Here is a 22,214-nt window from a genome sequence, read left to right on the forward strand (position 1 = left end):
CACAGCGTAACGTGGGATGTTTAATAGGAGGACGCTGGAGAAATGGGCCGTGTCTTTATGCTAATGTTGCCATGGGGTAAAGGGGCACGGCTCGAAGCGATCCGAGCGAGAGCCGAGTAATAAAATTTTATTGGGGTTGATGTTTGCTCAAGAGCTCGAACTAGCCATCATGCATGCAAATGAGCTTTCTAAACGCATCAGCCGTAATAACAGCAAATAGCCATTTGGTCCGTGGCAGCATTAATTACTATTTTGCTTCTCTGCCACAAAGTCAGACGAGCTTTGTGTAGGAAAAGCAGATAATTGTCCAGTGGAGTATAAAAGCGGCGCTGACGACTCTGTCGGTTGTGTCAGGCTTTCTTTTCTTTGTTTTGTTTGTTTTTATTCACTTGAAACGAAAGAAATATAAAAGCAGAGCTGAGATCTCGGCGTGGTTTGTCCGTCTCACAGAAGACACCTCACGCGCTCGTGTTCTCTTAGCAGCAGTGTGATGTGATACGGTGGAGCTTTAATCTTTCTCCATCGCAGCGTGACTTTGGTCTGGTGTTAAATGTGATGTTTTGGCTTTGGGTTTCACTTTTCTTTACTTATGTCAAAGGAAGCACATGATCACCATCCCTGTCCCTGCTAGGTACTGCAGATCGAGGTCACGTTAACCAGCGAGGAAAAAGCCGTGGATAAAACGAATAGTTGAGAAAGACAATACAATAAAACCAACTCTTGGTTTAACTTCATTTGCTTGAGCCAAGTGCACTTCTTCTTCGTCTCGTTCCATTACGCATCAGGTATCACTTACATGCTTAAGTGACTTCTGTCACACTCTGGGCTTTTAGCTTTAATTGGTTGTGTGAGATCTCTATTTTCAGACCGAAGTGTGTGCAGCTCGTGACTGGAGCTTCTACTGAACCTCCAACCTTATGCAAGCTCGGGGTCCTTTTGTGCCACAAGTGACTGCTTACTGTACTGTGAACAAACCCGAGGCAAAAACGTGTACCAGACGTACAACACGCCTCAATTTACGCTCGTTTACGCCGGATTTTAAGAGACGGAAGGAGTCAACATTTAACTTAACTTTTAAAGGTAACAATAAACGGATAAAAAAACAATTTTTTCTACAGTAAGTACACAAATGACGTGTCACCACGCCAGCGCTGAGCAGCTGGACGCTATTTATTTTATTTTAAAGTTCTACACTGCGGATTAAAACTAAAAGCAGTCAGGACTAATGAATTTTGGCAAGTGCGTCTAGTGAATATCTGACGGGTTGAAAACTGCCAGAGAAGATGGAAGTAAGAGATTCCAAGTCAACGGCAGGCGCTGCAACGGGATTCACAAATATACACAAAATATTTTAGACAGAACTGAAATAAAATCCTGATCCGTCACCAATTAAACGAGACAAAGCGTTCATTTTTAAAACGCTGCACCGACTTATCATTCGTTTTCCCCCAAAGTCGTCCAATTTGGCAGAAAATGTGCATCTTTTTTTTTTTTGTCAGGAAAAGCTGTAGGCAATTATAACAAACACTTAAGGGAAGAAAATGCAAATAAATCTAATTGAAACTGAAAAACACCTCGATAACTGCCAGCCTTTTTATTTTCAGAAACGACACGGCTGTACTTTTGCAGATATAATGCTGTCTCCAGGGACGTCTGACAGAAGTGCAGAGCAGGGGACTGGAGAAGCCTTCAAATCCAGCAAGGTTGAATGGATATAATCGGCCGAGTGGATATAATGCACAGTACTTACTACAAATATTATGACAAATCAAATAAAATCTTGCTTGAGATGAAAAAAACGGTACATGGATAAATAAAGAGTATTCAAAATATAAACGAATGAATCAATGAATCAATGAATCAATTAACCAGTTGATGAATCGTTTAGCCAATCGATCAACTAATCTTGTGTATGACTGTAGAAAGGACTCCGGTTTTTATAACAGTTTATAATCACACCCTCTAGTGTCACCCAAATGAGGATGAGGTTCACTTTTGAGTATTTTAGTCTCATTCACCTAAGACTTGTTCATTGGGGATAAATACAAACACATTTAATTATTAAGTCTAATATTAATCTTGATCTTTTGTATAATATTCATTTCTCTCACTCATTCTCTACCGCTTATCTGAACTACCTCGGGTCACGGGGAGCCTGTGCCTATCTCAGGCGTCATCGGGCATCGAGGCAGGATACACCCTGGACGGAGTGCCAACCCATCGCAGGGCACACACACACTCTCATTCACTCACACAATCACACACTACGGACAATTTTCCAGAGATGCCAATCAACCTACCATGCATGTCTTTGGACCGGGGGAGGAAACCGGAGTACCCGGAGGAAACCCCCGAGGCACGGGGAGAACATGCAAACTCCACACACACACACAAGGCGGAGGTGGGAATCGAACCCCCAACCCTGGAGGTGTGAGGCAAACGTGCTAACCACTAAGCCACCGTGCCTTCCTTGTATAACATTAATCTTTATATTATTTACTTTTTGTACTGTATTTCTTATGTTCTGTAAAGCTGCTCTGAGACAACGTCCTTTGCTGAAAGTGCTATACAAATAAATTCGAATCGAATCAAACTGAATTGAACCAACTCGCCAATGAATGAATCAATCGACCAATTGAATCAATCAGTCAATTAAACAAATCAAACAACCAATCCACCAATTAACTATTCAATCATCAACCAACCCAAAACATTTCCCTACATTTCACATTGTAGCTAGAAATGTACGATCCTGAGTAAAGCTGAACGCAGCATACTGTAAGAAGACTGAAGTTTCGGTGCGAAGACTGATGGTGGAAAGTGATTTGTTTATTAATGAATTTCCATCTCGAACAATCACATTATGTTTCATGTTCATTCATAAATCTTAATTGTCATATCCAGATTGGTATTAAAGCTTTTACTCACACTGACTCACACAGACTGTTTTCCTAGCGTTAATATTTTCACTGATTAACACTTAAATTTAATCTCCTCTCGTTGTTTTTTCTCACTTCAGACAAGCTTTTTTTTTTTTTTTGCAATACTATTTAATTATTTATTAAATTAACCGCAAAGGTATTTCAATCAAACACATAATCTCTCTCTCGCTCTCTCTGTGTGTGTTGCTATCTTTGCGCCATTGTGATACCTCACCTTTAAGACTCTTTATGAGCCTCCTCGCTATTTAGTAAGTGTTAGATTTCATTAATAATTCAAAAGAAATCTCTCCCGCAGAATTAGTCCACCATAAGCCGGACGCGCGATCGAACTTTTATAGAACAGCTGAGTTTCTTTTTTATAATTTGCTAATTCGAATGATTAACGCCACGATGCTAATTGTATTACATGAGCAAAAGAGTGAAATGAGATCCAATAGAAAATCATTCTTCTAAAGGAATTAAAAGGATCTGAGTAAGCGCATTAGTGGGCAGCTGGCGAATAAACAATCGACGTGGCCTAATAACTCTAGAGGAATCAATACTTATATGGGTTTGTGCAGCTACACAAAGAAACAAAGCTCTTTATACGTTCTGTCGTCACTTATAGCGCACAGCTCCAACACTAATTCTGTTATGAACTGTGTTTAACAGACATTAAAGGTGGGGTCTCCGTTGTTTGAGAAATGCTTCAGAAAACTGCGTTGGGCCGCCGAACAAAACAAAAACAAAACTAACGTGTAGCCAATGAGCAGAAAGGGGCGTGTCTTGTCAATATGCGGCGGAGAGAGTGTTCAGTGCGCGTGTGTGACATTAGCAGAAAGCGGTTTTAACATCGACATGGAGGATAAAAACAAAGAAAGAAAGCGAAGAAAGACTTACGATAAGGTAAGAAGTAGGACGTGTTAATATAGGATCAGCTTTCCAGCGCTGGAGAGAACTGAAGGAGCAGGAAGTTGGTCACATATTCACAGATTGGAGTTTCCTGAGTCAATAACTCCTGAGCTAAACGCTGTTACTACACAAATATCACCTCTTTTCTATCGTAGTAATGTAGAGACGCAGCTACAACCGTGTTTTGTGTAGTAACAGTGTTTAGCTCAGGAGTTATTGACTCGGGAAACTCCAATCTGTGAATATGTGACCAACTTTACTTAAGACGCCGAGGCGCTTTTTTCTCGATAGGTGAGTAACGTTGGTTTTGTTTTGTTACACAGAACTAATATATGCCTTTGTCCTTTACATGATTATGCTTGTGTGTCATTTTTGCTTGTTTGTTTATCTGCAATCGTATTGTTCTTCCCTTCAGCTATGATAAAGACACATTTCTTTCTATTAGTTGCCTGGGTTACGTATGTATGTGTGGGCGGAGCTATCGATACAGGGGTGGGACCCTTTTGGGTTAGCGGCGTGTTTGTTTTGGTGATTTCAAATGTCAACATTGGCTTTTAAACAACGTACACCCCACCTTTAATAAAGAAACCTCCTTTAAAAAATTAAAAATAGAATTTTTTTTAGATATTTTTTCTATATTATTTATCAAAGAGTTGTGTCCTTGTTGTTGTTAAACGATTTAAAAAAAAAAGTCTAACAGGTTTATTTTATTTTTGAACCTACAGTACGTTTAATTCAGCAAATATTCCGGATTTGGAGAATGTTGTGCTTTTAGGATTTAATTTCCCTTTCATTCAGATCAAAATCCTCAAGAGAAAAAGTGGAACAAAGTCCTAATGGACAAATGTGGACTTTTTTAGAAGCAACGTGTCCTTCGACTACAAGAACTGAATTACAGACATGAAAGCTTTCAGCTGTTCTTTCATCATCTGAAACTAAAACGCATTGATCTCTATCAGGGACAAAAAAAAGAAAAGATTTGTACAGAATGCGCATCGCACACACGTTTTTATTAGAGAGTTTGATAGTTTTGTTGTTATTTGCTTTTAAGTACTTTTTCATACAGGTCCTGAATACAGATAATAAAAGAACATAATAGAATAGAAGCATTTATTTTTGTCACGTCTACATTACAGCACAGAGAAATTCTTACTTCCAATATCCCAACTTTGGAGGTTGGGGTCGGAGCGCAGGGTCGGCCATGATACAGTGTCCCTGGAGCAGAGACTGTTAAGGGCCTTGAACAAGGGCCCAACAGTGGCAGCTTGACCCCTGATGCTCTGATCAACAACTCAGAGCCTTAATCGCTTGAGCCACCACTGCTAAAATGCTGGAGAGGGAAAGGGGGGACGGGAAAAGGTGGGGTGTTGGGTCATCAATATATGAATAGTTTGATTCACAGAATTATTTACATCCAAATTCTCCACCACTAAATGAGCTCTAGGGCAACCAGTTACCTTTAGAAGTCTAGATGGAGTTCATCTGTATGCAATTGATTGTGTCGTGTGAGTCATCAGTATAAACACTTCTGCTCCTGAAAGAACCCCCAGGTCTGTTCTACCTAAACAATCAAGGTAGCGAGAAGCTATCAAATCAAGGATCATGTCCAGGGCAAAGTTCTCGACAGTTATATGTTGATAACTGTATTGATATTTGATCCCTACATCAGTATTAAGGGATATTTTTTTTTTATGTCATTTCATCCAAATCTAAAATCCAAACTCTAGGTGGTAGAATCTGTCCAATGGGGGTGAATACTTCTGCAAGTCAGCAGAGTCCCACAATATAAGTTCTATATAAGTCTTGATGATTTCTGCTCGATCTTCTCAGCTCCTTGAAGTGAGAGGCAAAAACGCTATCCACTTATTTGAACTGTCCACCAGAGAGTAATCTTATCATCCCATTTCCCACCTGTTCCACTATCATGACACCTCAAATCTCTGAGCTTTGCTCTCGGAGGCACAAGAGCGATCCTCGACCTCCTGAGATGGCACTTGCTCATTCCTTCCTTCACTATACTAAACCGTCAGCATCAGGAGGAATCTCACAAGTTGATGAGATAACACCAGGGCCTTTGAACCTAGAACAATCCATGTTTCCATCCTGCTTTGTCCCGTGAGGCTGGAGGTAACACGGTGCCAGGTTCATGGCATCTGACAGCTTCATATGTGCTATGCTCACCTGTCAGGTCCAGCTCTTTCCCTCGGCACAAAGCCCATTATGATCCGACACAGTCGCTCCCGGCACTGACTCATTACCGCACAACCTGGGAAATTATTTACTGCAGCTTATTTGAGCAGGCTGCCAGTACAGGATGGTGATGGAGGGCAGGATGCGTGTGTTTTTTCTATTATTTACATTTGCATAATGCAGGACGACCCCGGTATCCTGTCCCCTTCTGATTCTTAGTATCTAAAATAATATATAAGTAAATTTTCAGTGGTATTAATTTGTTTGCCCAAACACTGATCGCCCAAAAAAATATCCAGCATGTATGAAACATTCTATTTTGCCCATTTGAAACAAACCCTGAACCCTTTTAGCAAATTGTTTTTTCTCTCTCACTCACTCACTCATTTTTTACCGCTTATCCGAACTACCTCGGGTCACGGGGAGCCTGTGCCTATCTCAGGCGTCATCATGCATCAACTCAGGATACACCCTGGACGGAGTGCCAACCCATCACAGGACACACACTCTCATTCACTCACGCAATCACACACTACGGACGATTTTTCCAGAGATGCCAATCAACCTACCATGCATGTCTTTGGACCAGGGGAGGAAACCGGAGTACCCGGAGGAAACCCCCGAGGCACGGGGAGAACATGCAAACTCCACACACACAAGGTGGAGGCGGGAATCGAACCCCCAACCCTGGAGGTGTGAGGCAAACATGCTAACCACTAAGCCACCATGCCCCCATTGTGTTTTCTTTCTTTTTTTTTAACTTACATTTACATGTTTTTAGACAAGTGAATGTTTTAGACAAGCTTAAAGACAAAGGTGCAACAGTGCAGCTCCAACAGTGCCGGAAATCCTTTGACTCGTGGGATTTTAAGGTTAATTCTAATTATGCCGCAGATTAGCTTGGAATCCAACGTGCCCTTTTTTTAGTCAGTGGTGCCCAAATGTTAATTAGGATCCTGGCATCGCCAATGAGATTTCTCTCTCTGGGTCTATTGTGAAGAGAAAATGCTAAAAACATGTCAGAGTTTCTATAGTTTTTGTTCTTTGTTAGGCTGCACCTGCTCAGGCTTTGTGTTTCTTACCCAGACGCTCCGCAGGCACCCTTCAGACTCCGAGTGCCAGGTAAGGTGAAAGTGCAGGGCGCTTCTGGGGCAAACTGGCTCACACCAGCTGCTGCCTCATGAGCTCGGACCCATGGTTTCAAGAACTTTCACCTCAGAGACAGTTGAGTCCTGGCAGCAGCAGCAAAACTAGCATTACCTCAGCAGCTGGGGCTGTGAAAGTGTGCAATTACAGCCATTAGTTTGCGTAATTAACAGATTGCTGTCAGCATGAGGAAAAAAGAGGAAAAAGCCCATACACACTCCTGCTCTGCTTTAGCATACGGCTTAATTTAAAAAGTAATAAGCATTCAGCAACTTCTTAGTGTGTTATTAAAAAAGCTTCAAAAGGCCAAGTAATTACTTGCTGAGAAAGCAGCACGTGAGCAACAAACTTTCAAACCAAGTGATGGACTACGCATACAGCCAAAAATTCAAATCAAATCAAAACTTATTCAAAAAATATAGAGAAAAAAAGAAATCCTCACATCTTAGTGAACATGTCTGTTAATCTGCCCACTTCTGTCGCACACCATCAGCACCTGTCATGGGCTATCGCACGTTATCCAAATTCACTTCAACGCCTGTACAGTAGGTTCTGTTCTTTAGTCGGCCATTGTTCAGAGTTTCACATCAGAATTTCAGTTATTAAAATCACCTGGGTTCAGTTCATACCTCTGACATTGAGACCTTTCTGGAGTACACATGTTGTATTTTTCACTAGCATCTGAGGGCGTGATGGTCCAGCTGTTAAGGCGCTGGGATCTTGATCAGAAGGTTGGGGTTCGAGTCCACAAGCTGCTGAGGCATCAACGTTGGGTCCTTGAGCAAGGTCCTTAACCTCACCTGCTCCAGGGGCGGTGTACTATGGCGTGACCCTGCGCTCTGACACCATAACCTGGGATATGCAAAAATTGGAAAAGTCGTGGCCTAATGGTGACTCCTAACCTAAGGAGTCCTAACCCTAAGGTTGTAGGTTCGAGTCTCGGGCCAGCCACAACTGAGGTGCCCTTGAGCAAGGCACCGAACACCCCCCACCACCACCCCCCCTGCTGTGTATGTGTTCACTGCTGTGTGTGTGTGTTCACTGCTGTGTGTGTGCACTTTGGATGGGTTAAATGCAGAGAACAAATTCTGAGTATGGGTCACCGTATGTCACGTCACTTTCACTTTCATCTAGACCACTGCATTAAAACATAAGCAATTGAGAAAAACTCAGGGATAGAATATATGGACTGACAACAGAAATCATTTTTCAGGACCACTTGATTTAAACAAGCGTTTGATCGAGAAAAAAAAAAAAAAAAAAAAAAATATATATATATATATATATATATATATATATATATATATATATATATATAGAATATATATATATATATATATATATATATATATATATATATATATGTATATATATATAAAAAAAAATCAGGCAAATGTAGAAAATGAAAATGTAGATGTTGTAGCTCCTAACAGAAGGCCTGCTTTCTTCCACTCATAAAACGTTTCCTATTTTTGGCCAACGTTGCCCTACTCACAGCACCGCTTCATTTATTCCCCACTTACACATTAGTAATGAAATTTTAATTACCATTTCCTACCTAAAGGACCGCTCTAAGTTACAGAAATGACAGCTTATTACTTTATACCACGCACTGATTCAAAGACACTGCCTCACTAGGGACTCCTTTGTGGCATTTCTACTGACAGAGTTTCACTTTATATCAGAAGATAATTATGATTCGCTCTGCCTTATTTACTAGTTTGATGGGGATCTTTACTATGGAACTGTACTGAACTGTACCGAACACACACACACACACTCACACGCTCAATTGTGTGGACTACACTGATCTGCACCAAATACACACTCATCCATTATACTTGAATGTCTACAGCACTGTTATATCAAACGTTTACACGTTTTCACACACTTTTTTTTACTCTTTGCACTTGCTGTCTTGCACATTTCAGCCGATTCTTGTTTCGCAAAATTAATTACAATACCTCATATTTTCTCAAACATTCAGAAGTGATACTAGGAACAAAGACAAGAAGATCAGAAGATCAGTGGTTTATGTGCTAGCAACGCTAATTATCAGGGCCTTTAACCTTTTCTGCTACAGGGATGCTGTTCTATAGAACGGGGGGCATAGAAGCCTTTATTATTGTCAGAGGAGGTTGGGGTCAGAGTGCAGGGGCAGCTATAATACAGTGCCCCTGGAGCAGGGAAGGTTGAGGGCCTTGCTCAAGGGCCCAGCAGTGGCTGGGCCTTGAACCCCGATCCTCCGATCAACAACCCAGAGCCTTAACCAGTTGAGCCACCACTGCCCCTATATACAGTAGTTGACCCTGTGCTCTGACCCCAGCTTCCCAATAAGCCAGTATATCCAAAGAAACCAATTTTACTGTAATGTAATGCATATGTGACAAAAACAGTTCCTCCTTCAATAATAGAAACTGACAAATAAAGGATTTATGAATCTACTTTAAGTGTAGGTTGAAGTTTATGAATCCTTAAAAAGGAACATCAACAGAAGGTACTCTTGTTGTTGAGCTCTACTACTAATGTCTTGGCCCGTGCCGATTCTCCCTCCTACTCCTGTTGGAACGTATGAGTTTAGAAGCTCAGCAATTTGCATCTGCTGCCTCTCTAGAGTCTGCCACCAGTGAGCCTAAAGCAGGCTTGGTTTGGCTCAGCTGCCTAGACACAATCAATTTGCACACAGAGTCATTAGACATGCTCACACAGGAATACAAGGTTTGCGGATCCAAATTCAGCTCGCAGGTTTGCCGGTCCAAATCCACGGTTAGAAGCGCAGCAGCATATGTCACAGTAGATGCAGTTGATTTTCCTGTCAAAAAAAAAGTGAAGACGAGAAATTAGGTCCTAAAAATATCAACCGAGAAGGACGGACGGGTGCCCGGGTCTATCCCGAACCCCCCCAGTATTTTTATATTAATGCTCATGTAGCTGCAGCTGCCTGAGTGACATCGATCTCTCCCACTCATTTCAGTTTTAATAAGGACACGGGAGTAGAGCCCAAATGGCACCAACCTGTCTGCCGGGCTGGCAGTGCCACATGCCTTCTAGCTGACACGTCATGTTCAAATTCTCAGAGCTGCCCTTGATTTGTAAAAGGTCTTTCTATCCTTCAACGTCTGTGCATCACAGCACGTTCCTTTTCCTTAACCCCATCATATTTAGGATTTAATTCTACCTTCATCAGAATTATTAGCATAATTTCAAAACAATCTGCCTCTAATAAAAATTGAAAAACAGATCTTTTATACACGGTACACAGGATAAACTTTAATTACTTTCCCTCCTGTTGGGTTTACATGCTGACATTCATTTGTGGGAGATTGAATTTGAGTTTAGTTCGCAGATGCGATGCAGTGTATCTGGGTACGCAGCTATTTTAAGAATCGGAGAGACCCAGGAGTCTGTTTTTGTTCCAGTCTTGTAATGGAGTCCCTCAAGGATCAGTTCTATGTACACTTTGGTTCTCTTTAAATGATAAGTTGGGTTGAGTGAACAGATCTTATATCTTCAAGGTGCCGGATCTTGGTTCAATCTTGTGATAGAGTTCCTCAGAAGTCAGTTCTTGGTCCACTCTAGGGAAAAGGTCATTTTAAGAACGCTAACCCAAGCTGTGAAATTGTTAGCTGTTGTTAACACCGATACGCTCCAGGACTCAGTTTTCAGGAAGAGTCATGTGACAGGAAACAGAGCGCTGTTCATTATAGGAGCGATGTGAACTGCTTGCTAAATATGACCGTGCTCAATCGAATGGAAAATGAAAAGTCAGTGTGGAAATCACAAATGCGCAACAATGCTCGCACGCCTTCCTTCATTAAGCCAGAAAGCCACACACACCTGCTAGCACCGCCATTCAACATTTGCTTGTAATTAAAGGCTAATTAATTAGACGGATCTGCATTTGCCGGATCAAGTCGATAAAACAATGTGTGCGATTTCCTGATGTCGAAAGTGACGCTTGCGTGCGGACGTGGAGTGCGTGGAGTGTTTTTTTTCCGAGATAGGAAACATAGAACGTCTCTTTTGTTTCAAAGGAACGGAACGCCGTATGCTAATGAGGAGGCCCACAGTTTTACCAGCTTAAAAAGAGACTTGGCAGACATTCTTGATTCTTTAACCTGATTTAGTGTTAAAAAAGGATTTTCCTCTCTGCCTCTACATAGCATTATTAAACACACAAATAGAAAAGGCAGACTGCAAAGCGCTCTGAATTTATTTGTGTTCAACAAGAACAAAAGCAAGCTTGTGTGGGGAAAGAAAAGTAAAGTGAAAAGGGGTTTAAAGGAACACACACACACACTCACATGCACACAGACAAAAAACACACTGTGTGATCAATGAGACACAAGGCCAATTTGCAGCAAGAGCATTTCTAGTAGTGTCTTTTCAGAAAAGTAAAGATTTTTAGTTTTAAATCAGCCGGATTTTTGAACAGTAATGAGATGTCCTGCCAGTAAAGAGAGACAATAAAGAGTCAGCAAAAAGAGTCAATAAAGAGTCAGGAAAAGACATTCAGTAAATAAAGTCAGTAATAAGTCATTTAAAAGAGTTAGAATCACTAAATATAAAGAGTCACTTTAATAGAGTCACTTAAGAGACTCGGTAACGAGAATCACTAAAGAGAATCATTAACGATTTAGTAAAGAGAGTCACTAAAGAATCTGTAAAGAGTCAGTAAAGCGAGTCACTAAAGAATCTGTAAAGAGTCAGTAAAGAGAGTCACTAAAGAATCTGTAAAGAGTTAGTAGTCACTAAAGAATCTATAGTCAGTAAAGAGAGTCACTAAAGAATCACTAAAAAGAATCTGTAAAGAGTCAATAAAGAGAGTCACTAAAGAATCACTAAAGAATCTGTAAAGAGTCAATAAAGAGAGTCACTAAAGAATCTGTAAAGATTTAGTAAAGAGAGTCACTAAAGAATCTGTAAAGAGTCAGTAAAGAGAGTCACTAAAGAATCTGTAAGGAGACAGTAAAGAGAGTCACTAAAGAATCTGTAAAGAGTCAGTAAAGAGAGTCACTAAAGAATCTGTAAAGAGTCAGTAAAGAGAGTCACTAAAGAATCACTAAAAAGAATCTGTAAAGAGTCAATAAAGAGAGTCACTAAAGAATCACTAAAGAATCTGTAAAGAGTCAATAAAGAGAGTCACTAAAGAATCTGTAAAGAGTCAGTAAAGAGAGTCACTAAAGAATCTGTAAAGAGTCAGTAAAGAGAGTCACTAAAGAATCTGTAAGGAGACAGTAAAGAGAGTCACTAAAGAATCTGTAAAGAGTCAGTAAAGAGAGTCACTAAAGAATCTGTAAAGAGTCAGTAAAGAGAGTCACTAAAGAATCTGTAAAGAGTCAGTAAAGAGAGTCACTAAAGAATCTGTAAGGAGACAGTAAAGAGTCACTAAAGAATCTGTAAAGAGTCAGTAAAGAGAGTCACTAAAGAATCTGTAAGGAGACAGTAAAGAAATGTCTGAACAGTAAAAATGCCGAGATGGCCAGAAGATGCCGAGATGGTCAGAAGATGCCGAGATGGTCAGAAGATGCCGAGATGGCCAGAAGATGCCGATATGGTCAGAAGATGCCGAGATGGCCATACACAAGAATATTTTCATAAAGCACTAACACTGGAGGCTCCTTCCTTCCAACATTCCTGATTAAAGGTCATCAGGTATGTGACACATCTGAGGAACTGTAACTTTCCTCTTCAGGAATAGTATAATCACATCTAGATAAAATCTGTTGCGTAATTGAATGTCTCACTAACCTCCTACTGAAATGTTGTAGGCAGTCAGTTTGACAGGTTTCTGGAAAAGTTCACCAAGTTTCCCCTCCCTGAGCAGAGCTGCTGGGCCCGAGATAAGAGAAGACGATTCAAGCGTCAAGCTGCCACGAACCACCGGGCCGCACTGGATCTCGGCCAAGCGCTGAGAACAGAGACGGAAGAGCTGCAGAGAAAACGAGTGCAGAGATGGCTTTCCTGATATCACTGAAGAGAGAAGACGAGGACGTGGAGGGCAGAAAGAAATACAACAAGAAAGAATTGTAGGAGTGACAACAGTGGAGTGGTAAAAGAAAGTGCAAAAACAACTGAGCTTTAGTTTACAGTTAAAAGATACCAAATACTTCTCAAGAGATTTTAGCTATATTTATGTGTCAGAGTGAATGTAGCAGCCTGCACCAGAACTGTTCGTAACATCCAATCCCTGTGTGTGTGTGTGTGTGTGTGTGTGTGTGTGTAGACGTCTTTTTTTTTTTTTTTTACATACCGAAGCTGAAGGCCTGGACGCCTTCTCTTCGCTCCTGTCTTCATCTTTTAAAAATCTGGATCAAACCCAGCCAGAGAGAGAGAGAGAGAAAGAGAGAGCAAGAGAGAGAGAGAGAGAGAGAGAGAGAGAGAGAGAGAGAGAGAGAGAGAGAGAGAGAAATAGAGAAACGGAAAGCAAGAGAGAGAAAGAAAGAAAAAAAAAGATAGCGAGAAAGAGAGAGCGAGAGAGAGAAAGAAAGAGAGAGCGAGAGAGAGAGAAAGAGAGAGAGCGAGAGAGAGAAAGAGAGACAGAGAGAGAGAGAGAAAAAGTGAGAGCGAGAGAGAGAGTGAGACAGAGAAAGAGAAACAGAGAGACAGAGAGAGAGAGAAAGTGAGAGCGAGAGAGAGAGACAGATAGAGAGAGAGAAAGAGAGACAGAGAGAAATAAAGAGAGAGAGAGAGAGAGACAGAAAGAGAGAGAGAGAGAGAGACAGAAAGAAAGAGAGAGAGAGAGAGAGAGAGACAGAAAGAGAGAGAGAGAGAGAGAGAGAGAGAGAGAGAGAGAGAGAGAGAGAGTAATCACACTAAAATAAATCACACACATTGTCTCACATCTAGCGAGTTAAAGCTAAAGTAAAATAAAGAGTTTTTTAAAGAGTAAAAAATAATTTACAGACGTTTGTTGTGGGGACTCTGGAAAAGCTGGAGGATCAGCAGATTTAGTGTTTCTTCACACAAGAGAGAGAGAGAGAGAGAGAGAGAGAGAGAGAGAGAGAGAGAGAGAGAGAGAAAGTTTTATTTTTAAAAATTAAATAAATATATATTAATCACAGGAATAAGTAAATAGATAAAAAACTAAATAAATCTAAAAGATAGATAGATAGATAGATAGATAGATAGATAGATAGATAGATAGATAGATAGATAGATAGATAGATAGATAGATAACCATTTAAAAAAGATGAAGTAAATTTATTAAATAAAAAATAACAATTTGATAATTCATTCATTCATTCTTTCATTCTATTTCATTTATTCTAAAATAAATGTCGAAAAGAAATAGATTTAATTATCATGTAAAAGTTAGACAGATTCTCTGCTGAACTTTTCTCCACATTACAAATATCCTGAAGCTTTGCACCTGAAGTGTGAACAACGAGCCCAATTTTAACTTGATGACAAGTTGCAAAAAAGAAGAAAAAAATAAATTTATATAACAAGCAGCACAGCAAGCGCATTGAATGACAGATCTGATATGAACTGGAAAAAACAGGGAGCTAAATAACACAATATTGGACTGCAGGTGAAATAACACCAATCAATAAAGGTTAAATTGCTTTCACACGACGGTCGAGTGAGCTACGTCTTCAGAAAAAGTGCAGATACAAAATATTCACATCTTTACATCACCCATGAATTAGCACCAGTTAATAAAAAAAAATAAAATAAAATAAAATCTCCTAGAAACCTGATGTACCTCCTATGCCACTTTTCCACCAAAAAGAACCGGGTGCTGGTTCAGAGCTAGCACTGGTGCTGGATCAAAGTTGGTTCCACTGGCGAACCTTCTAAGAACCGGTTTGCCTTTCCACCGGCTAGAGAGCCGTCAAAGAGCCGAGTCAGACGTCACTGTATACGTGTCACGTGTCCCAGCAACTTTAGCGCAGCAGCGACAAACACAAACACATCAACAATAGCGGATGTTGCTTTACTGTTAATGCTCATGGCTTTGTGAACCTACATTAACACCCAAACGCGGCGAATCCAACGTGTACGTGCAGCTCCATGTAATCTGTATAAACGGAGGTTGTAATCGAGAAAGTACATAACGTTATTTTATCATTAACACAGAAAAAAGTTAGCCTTAGCATTTAGCTACCTAATATCATGTGTGCTGATAATGTATCATATCGCGGTAAAGTAAAAGTGTATTAAACATTAGTATACTTAAGCTACATTATCAAATGCGCTAACAGTAGCCCCGCCCACAGCCCCTAACGTGAGCGGTTCTTAAGTCTAGACCAGCAACGTTTTGGTGCTACTTAAGAACCACTTTTCCTGGTTCAGAGCCGGTGCTTTGGCTGTTGAAAAAGAAAGAACTGGTTTTAAATTAGGCTCCGAACCAGCACTCAAACTGCATCGGTGGAAAAGGGGCGCTAGAGCTCGTATCTGGTTCTTCAAATGAGGAGCTCACACCAGATTAACCCCTAACTGAAGGCATGAGAGCAAAACACTGCGTTTCTACTGCAACGATATTAAAACAAGTTTAGAATCCAGGATGGAAATGATGCCTCGACTGGAGCGACGGTGAAGGTCAAAGCATCAAGTCCTTATGGAACGGTCCACGTTCTCTTTAGAGATGACTCTGAACTCAACACTGCGTGATGCTTCACTGCTCTTTTAACAGGAAAACATCGTTCAGCATTCAAGCCTCAGGCGCTACCTCTTATGGCGGAGGTGTGAGGCACATGCAAATCGATATCGATGACTGGGATTCTCTTTATTGTGCAGTCGACCAGGCAAAAAGAAAAAAAAAAGAAAACACAGATTAGTGGCCAAGAGTCGAGCTTCGCTGCTGCCAGATCGATGAGGCGAGAGCAAAATAATACATTCAGGGCATGACACTATAAATATACATTAAATATTGATTAGGATGATCTCAGCAAAGTGGCCAGAAAAGTGGACAGTTACATATTACAGGGATCTTCTAATATTCATTCATTCATTCATTCATCTTCTACCGCTTATCTGAACTACCTCGGGTCACGGGGAGCCTGTGCCTATCTCAGGCGTCATCGGGCATCAAGGCAGGATACACCCTGGACGGAGTGCCAACCCATCGCAGGGCACACACACACTCTCATTCACTCACGCAATCACACACTACGGACAATTTTCCAGAGATGCCAATCAACCTACCATGCATGTCTTTGGACCGGGGGAGGAAACCGGAGTACCCGGAGGAAACCCCCGAGGCACGGGGAGAACATGCAAACTCCACACACACAAGGTGGAGGAGGGAATCGAACCCCCAACCCTGGAGGTGTGAGGCGAACGTGTTAATCACGAAGCCACCGTACCCCCCCTATCTTCTAATATCTAATATCTAAAATTTTGGGAAAAGAATCAAAAAGAATTTGTGGGTTTTTTTTTTTACGTGGACGTTCTCAGCTCTCTGAAGGCAAATCCGTGCTGAAGTTACACGACTGAGAGTCTTGTTTCTCCACATGAGTGTTGAGATTCATCCATTTGTTCAGGAGCGACAGTTTAGCGTCAGTCGCACGGAGGGAAAGAAAGAGCTTCACTTAATAAATCAAACCTGACAAGTCCTCCTGAGCACAACTTTTACTCCATGCGCATTTTCTTCACCTTACTGATCCGTGAAATTTCTCAGAAACATTTTAAACCAAGGCACAAGCTCTCACGAGCAAAACCGCATCCGTGATGAGACGTGGAATAAATCGATTTAGGAAGTTTCCAATTTCTGAAGGGCAGCTAAATAAAATAAGGAGGCTTTCGCACTAAACTGAGAAAAAATTTTAATTAAAAAAAAATAAAAATAAAAAAAATAAAGAAGCCGAGGCTACACCTGACGGAGGATTTCGGGTTGCAGTGGAAATGTAAAGAAAAGTAACTGCGCTTGTCTTTTAGCTGGTGATGACATCATAAGTTTCTAAGGAGACTGTTGTAATGACATCAACTCACGGCTGATTAGGATGGACAAAAAAAACATCTGGGGGGCACGGTGGCTTAGTGGTTAGCACGTTCGCCTCACACCTCCAGGGTTGGGGGTTTGATTCCCGCCTCCACCTTGTGTGTGTGGAGTTTGCATGTTCTCCCCGTGCCTCGGGGGTTTCCTCCGGGTACTCCGGTTTCCTCCCCCGGTCCAAAGACATGCATGGTAGGTTGATTGGCATCTCTGGAAAATTGTCCGTAGTGTGTGATTGCATGAGTGAATGAGAGTGTGTGTGGGTGCCCTGCGATGGGTTGGCACTCCGTCCAGGGTGTATCCTGCCTTGATGCCCGATGACGCCTGAGATAGGCACAGGCTCCCCGTGACCCGAGGTAGTTCGGATAAGTGGTAGAAGATGAATGAATGAATGAAAAAAACATCTGTAGTATTATTATTATTATTATTATTATTATTATTATTATTATTATTATTATTAATCCAGATTTAACTGAGGTTTTACTTTAAGAAGTTGAGGGTAAATTTGATCGTCATGGTTCCTGATGTATGATGGAGATGCAGATGATTTCTAGCATTAAAATTGTATAAATAAATTCTTTCACAGATGTTTGCAGTTACAGTGGGATAAAAAAAAAAAAAAAAGAAAAGCAGCTCTAATTTCAACATATAGTAAATGTCGCGTTCCTGCTCGCTGCGGGGTCTGTCGCGTTCCTGCTCGCTGCGGGGTCTGGAATCCGGTGGCCGTCTGTCTGTCTGTCTGTCTGTCTGTGAGCTCACGAGCTGTACGTAACGCCCATCTTTCTCACGAAGCCGCCCTGCTGTAATTACCTGTACTGCTTTCGATGTGATATTTCTTGGTGTGAAAAGTGCAGGCGTTTCTGCAATTACGCCTTTCCTGCGTCTAACGAGCGAGGCACCTCTGGGGGGAAGGTGGAGAAAGAAATCAGACGAGCGATTACTGACGCAGATTTTTTAGCGTGGGGAAACGAGCGGCGATGGTAATTAAGAACTAAAAAAATAAATAATAATAAGTTGTGCGGGGGGCACGGTGGCTTAGTGGTTAGCACGTTTGCCTCACACCTCCAGGGTCGGGGTTCGATTCCCGCCTCCACCTTGTGTGTGTGGAGTTTGCATGTTCTCCCCGTGCCTCTGGGGTTTCCTCCGGGTACTCCGGTTTCCTCCCCGGTCCAAAGACATGCATGGTAGGTTGATTGGCATCTCTGGAAAATTGTCCGTAGTGTGTGATTGCGTGAGGGAATGAGAGTGTGTGTGTGTGCCCTGCGATGGGTTGGCACTCCGTCCAGGGTGTATCCTGCCTTGATGCCCAATGACGCCTGAGATAGGCACAGGCTCCCCGTGACCCGAGGTAGTTCGGATAAGCGGTAGAAGATGAATGAATGAATGAATGAATAAGTTGTGCCAATACCTACAGTACAGCACGTATTTCACTTAAGATCAAAACTGTGTTGCTTATTTACAGAGGTGATGGTGTTGCTATCAGAAAATCCTAACAGGACCAACATTTATTAGTGGTCATGACGGCTAGAGATAATAGCATAAGAGTCTGCAGAATTGTTGGTTTATTTATCAGAGGTTGTGTTGGTGAAAAAAAAACGAAAGTATTTGTTTTTACGCCTCCATATGGGGTTTGGGGACTCAATTCCCATCTCCATCCTGTGTAGGCAGAGTTTGCATATTGCTTCCGGGGTTTCCTCCAGGTACTCCTGCTTCCTCCACTGGTCTAAAGACATGTGTTCAGTTTGGTTTAGTTTGGGTTAAACTCTCTCTCTCTCTCTCTGTGTGTGTGTTAAGGTGTTATCTGGGTCACGGCACCATCTGGGAAAAATTTGTACATCAGATAATCCTTGGAGATTAGATTAAAAAAAAGTTAAGATGATAAAATGATATTATTACAGGATGGATTTATTTTTTTTTTTACTTTGATGCTGGGATTCAAATTACAGAGACTTTCAGATAAACGACATCTTGCCTAATTGAAATGCACTTTATTATTCAGTGTAGAAGGTAAAACATGAAGTCTGTAACTTTGCAAATTTCTCCACAGGAAATTCACTGTTGAAGAAAGACCACATTCATGTCGTTATGCATACGCTCAGCTTTGGCTGGAGTTAATTGAATGCCCACTGAGACACTGAGTGCTGAAAAAAGATGTTGGGTTCTTTCAAGGTTAGAGTGTTGTATTATAGAGTGTCAAATGATGACTCAGGCACTTGGAGCTTGACAGCGTTTAAGGGTAAAAAAAAATTGAACGGTGCCTAAGGGTGCAGTGGTGGCTCACTGAGTAGAATAATAGAAGAGAACGGATAAATGCGGCAGTGCTGTTGCTCTAACACTTCCTGATGTGCTGTTGTAGGAAAATAATCAGTAACCCAACACATCACTATTGTACTTGGTTACTAAAGACTGGAGGTTAAACGAGCAGGCAGGGCAATGGTGGCTCGGTAGTTACTACTGTACACTCCTGGGACTTGGGGTTCTATTCTTGCCCTCCAGCCCAAAGACATGTTGGTTAATTGGTTGGTTGTAGGTTGTGCACAGTGTTTGTGATTGTGCCCCGTGATGAATCGGTATCCCATACAGGGCATGACCCACCCTGTGCCCGCCCCATGCCTCCTGAAACAGACCCCTGGTTCCCTGTGACCCTGGTTAGGATACATGCTACAGAATAGAGATTTATCCCTCATGCTATAGAAATCTGCACAAAGCATATATTTAGTCAGTAAATAAAAAGCAATCCATTTTCACACATTTAAATGTTTCAAATTGATGAAGCGTTCGATTTTGACACGAGTCAAAATCAATTAGAACGAGCCAGTTTTCATTAGCTTGAGATAATCAGCAGGCGTTTGACGCTAATTGGCGAGGTGACATTTTCACAAGTACAAAAGAAGCTCCACAATTAAGATCACACATAACGGATATAATTCAAGCATACATAAGCAGGGTCTTTATCTATTTATGGCGAACGATCAGTCGGAAACAAAAACAATGGCAGATAATCATTCAGATATTCTGCAAGCAGCAGAGTGGTAACATGCTGCAAGCAGCAGAGCGGTAACATGCTGCTGAACTGATATGTAAATATATATTGCTTCCTCTGCGTCTGATCTGTTTAGTGATGTTAATGTGCTTCATATAACACGTCTTGGTTGTTTGTTTTGGGGGGGTTTTTGCAGTCTGTCGTGCTGTCGTGTATATTTCAAAGTTTAACTTTGCGTGGAGAATTTGTCAGCATCAGCGAATGAAAGGCATCACAGACGTAGCGACGTAGCAGAATGTTGCATCTGTTAGCGGATGGTTGACTCGAGTCAATCTGATCGGAAAGCATGCAAATGAGTTCCCTGGTGTTTACCAGCCAGACTGACGGCCCAAGATGTGACCACGATTTTGTTCGTTAGGCTGAGCAATGAAGGACAGTTTGAACATATATTTTTATATATATATAAAAAAGGATGCAGTCTAGACAGACATAAAAGCAGCCCACGGCACACCAAAGACATCAAAAGGTGACACAAAGGAACAAGATGTCTCCAACTCAAGATGCCGGCACCGTGTCAAGGAGAATAAAGTGAACACAAGCACAGCTAACGAGATTGCTGACATCTTTTTTCTGAGAAAGAACTGAAAATACGGACAGTCATGATGTTCGAGTTTACGTGTCATAAAATATTCTGTCTCGGCAAAGTTTGGTTGTTTCTACTACTCACTCACTCACTCACTCACTCACTCATTCTCTACCGCTTACCCGGACTACCTCGGGTCACAGGGAGCCTGTGCCTATCTCAGGCGTCATCGGGCATCAAGGCAGGATACACCCTGGATGGAGTGCCAACACATCGCAGGGCACACACACACTCTCATTCACTCACGCACTTACACACTACGGACAATTTTCCAGAGATGCCAATCAACCTACCATGCATGTCTTTGGACCGGGGGAGGAAACCGGAGTACCCGGAGGAAACCCCCGAGGCACAGGGAGAACATGCAAACTCCACACACACAAGGCGGAGGCGGGAATCGAACCCCCAACCCTGGAGGTGTGAGGCGAACGTGCTAACCACTAAGTCACTGTGCCCCCTTGTTTCTATTCATTTATATCAAATCAAAGTTAATTCATTCTTCCCAAAGCACTGAATTGAATTTAACAGAGGTCAGTGGGAATGTAAAGCACATCCACCTTTGGGAAATGAATCCACCTTCCTGACTATTTATAGCTGCTATAGTGTAAAAGTCTCAAAGACATCAAATGTAGCTATAAACGAATAAAGATTAAGACATGTCTTCATTTCAATTTTGTTGATTATTTTCCCATAACAGCTTCTTAAGGGTAGGATTTTAATTTGAATCATAATCTGTGATAAAAAAAAAAATGAAATCCTTACAGTTTGTGTGTTCCGCCAAAGAAACGCCGTTAAACAGAATCCACGTCTAGCACATTAACTGTACTATACCCAGTGAAATTACCGCTAATTGTTTCAAGCCAAGTGTTCTATTTATTAGCAATTATCACATGGTTTAACAAGAGTGAAGGCGTGCTGGCTAAATGAAAGTCATCTGCGACATCTGCAGTCTTCTTCATTAAGGGAAACGTTGAAATAGCTTTCGATTATTTCGAAGGATTTAAAAAGAACTGAACCCTGAATGAAGCAGAATTCGAGTCATAGAGAGACCGAGATGTGGAACGAACCAATAAGACGTTCTCTCAAATCCGGATCTCACGTGGAGGTGATCCAGGAATCCGGTCCAGGAATTCTATCTCTCCTAATGATTGCACATGTGACCTCCATAAACAGAAGGTTTGGTGTTTATTCACCTTTTTTTTTTTGGTGTTTTATAGCTTCCTAAATTTTCAGGTTTTCAGGTTTGGTGAGGACTGAATGGTTCTCCGTGATGTACGGAGGAACTATCTACTAGGTAGGAGCTTAGCTTCAATTATAACAGAGGTATGCTAGTTTTCCCAGCTTCCTAATAACCCAATCAACAATTTGACACATTAAATAGAAATATATAAAAAAAAAAAATATTGGGTCAATAAGAGTATTAGCATGAATTTGTGAAAATTTGTGAAAAGTGGAGAATTAAAAAAAAAATAACACACT

Source organism: Tachysurus vachellii, chromosome 20 (genome assembly GCF_030014155.1).
Source record: "Tachysurus vachellii isolate PV-2020 chromosome 20, HZAU_Pvac_v1, whole genome shotgun sequence".
Classification (NCBI taxonomy): Eukaryota; Metazoa; Chordata; class Actinopteri; order Siluriformes; family Bagridae; genus Tachysurus; species Tachysurus vachellii.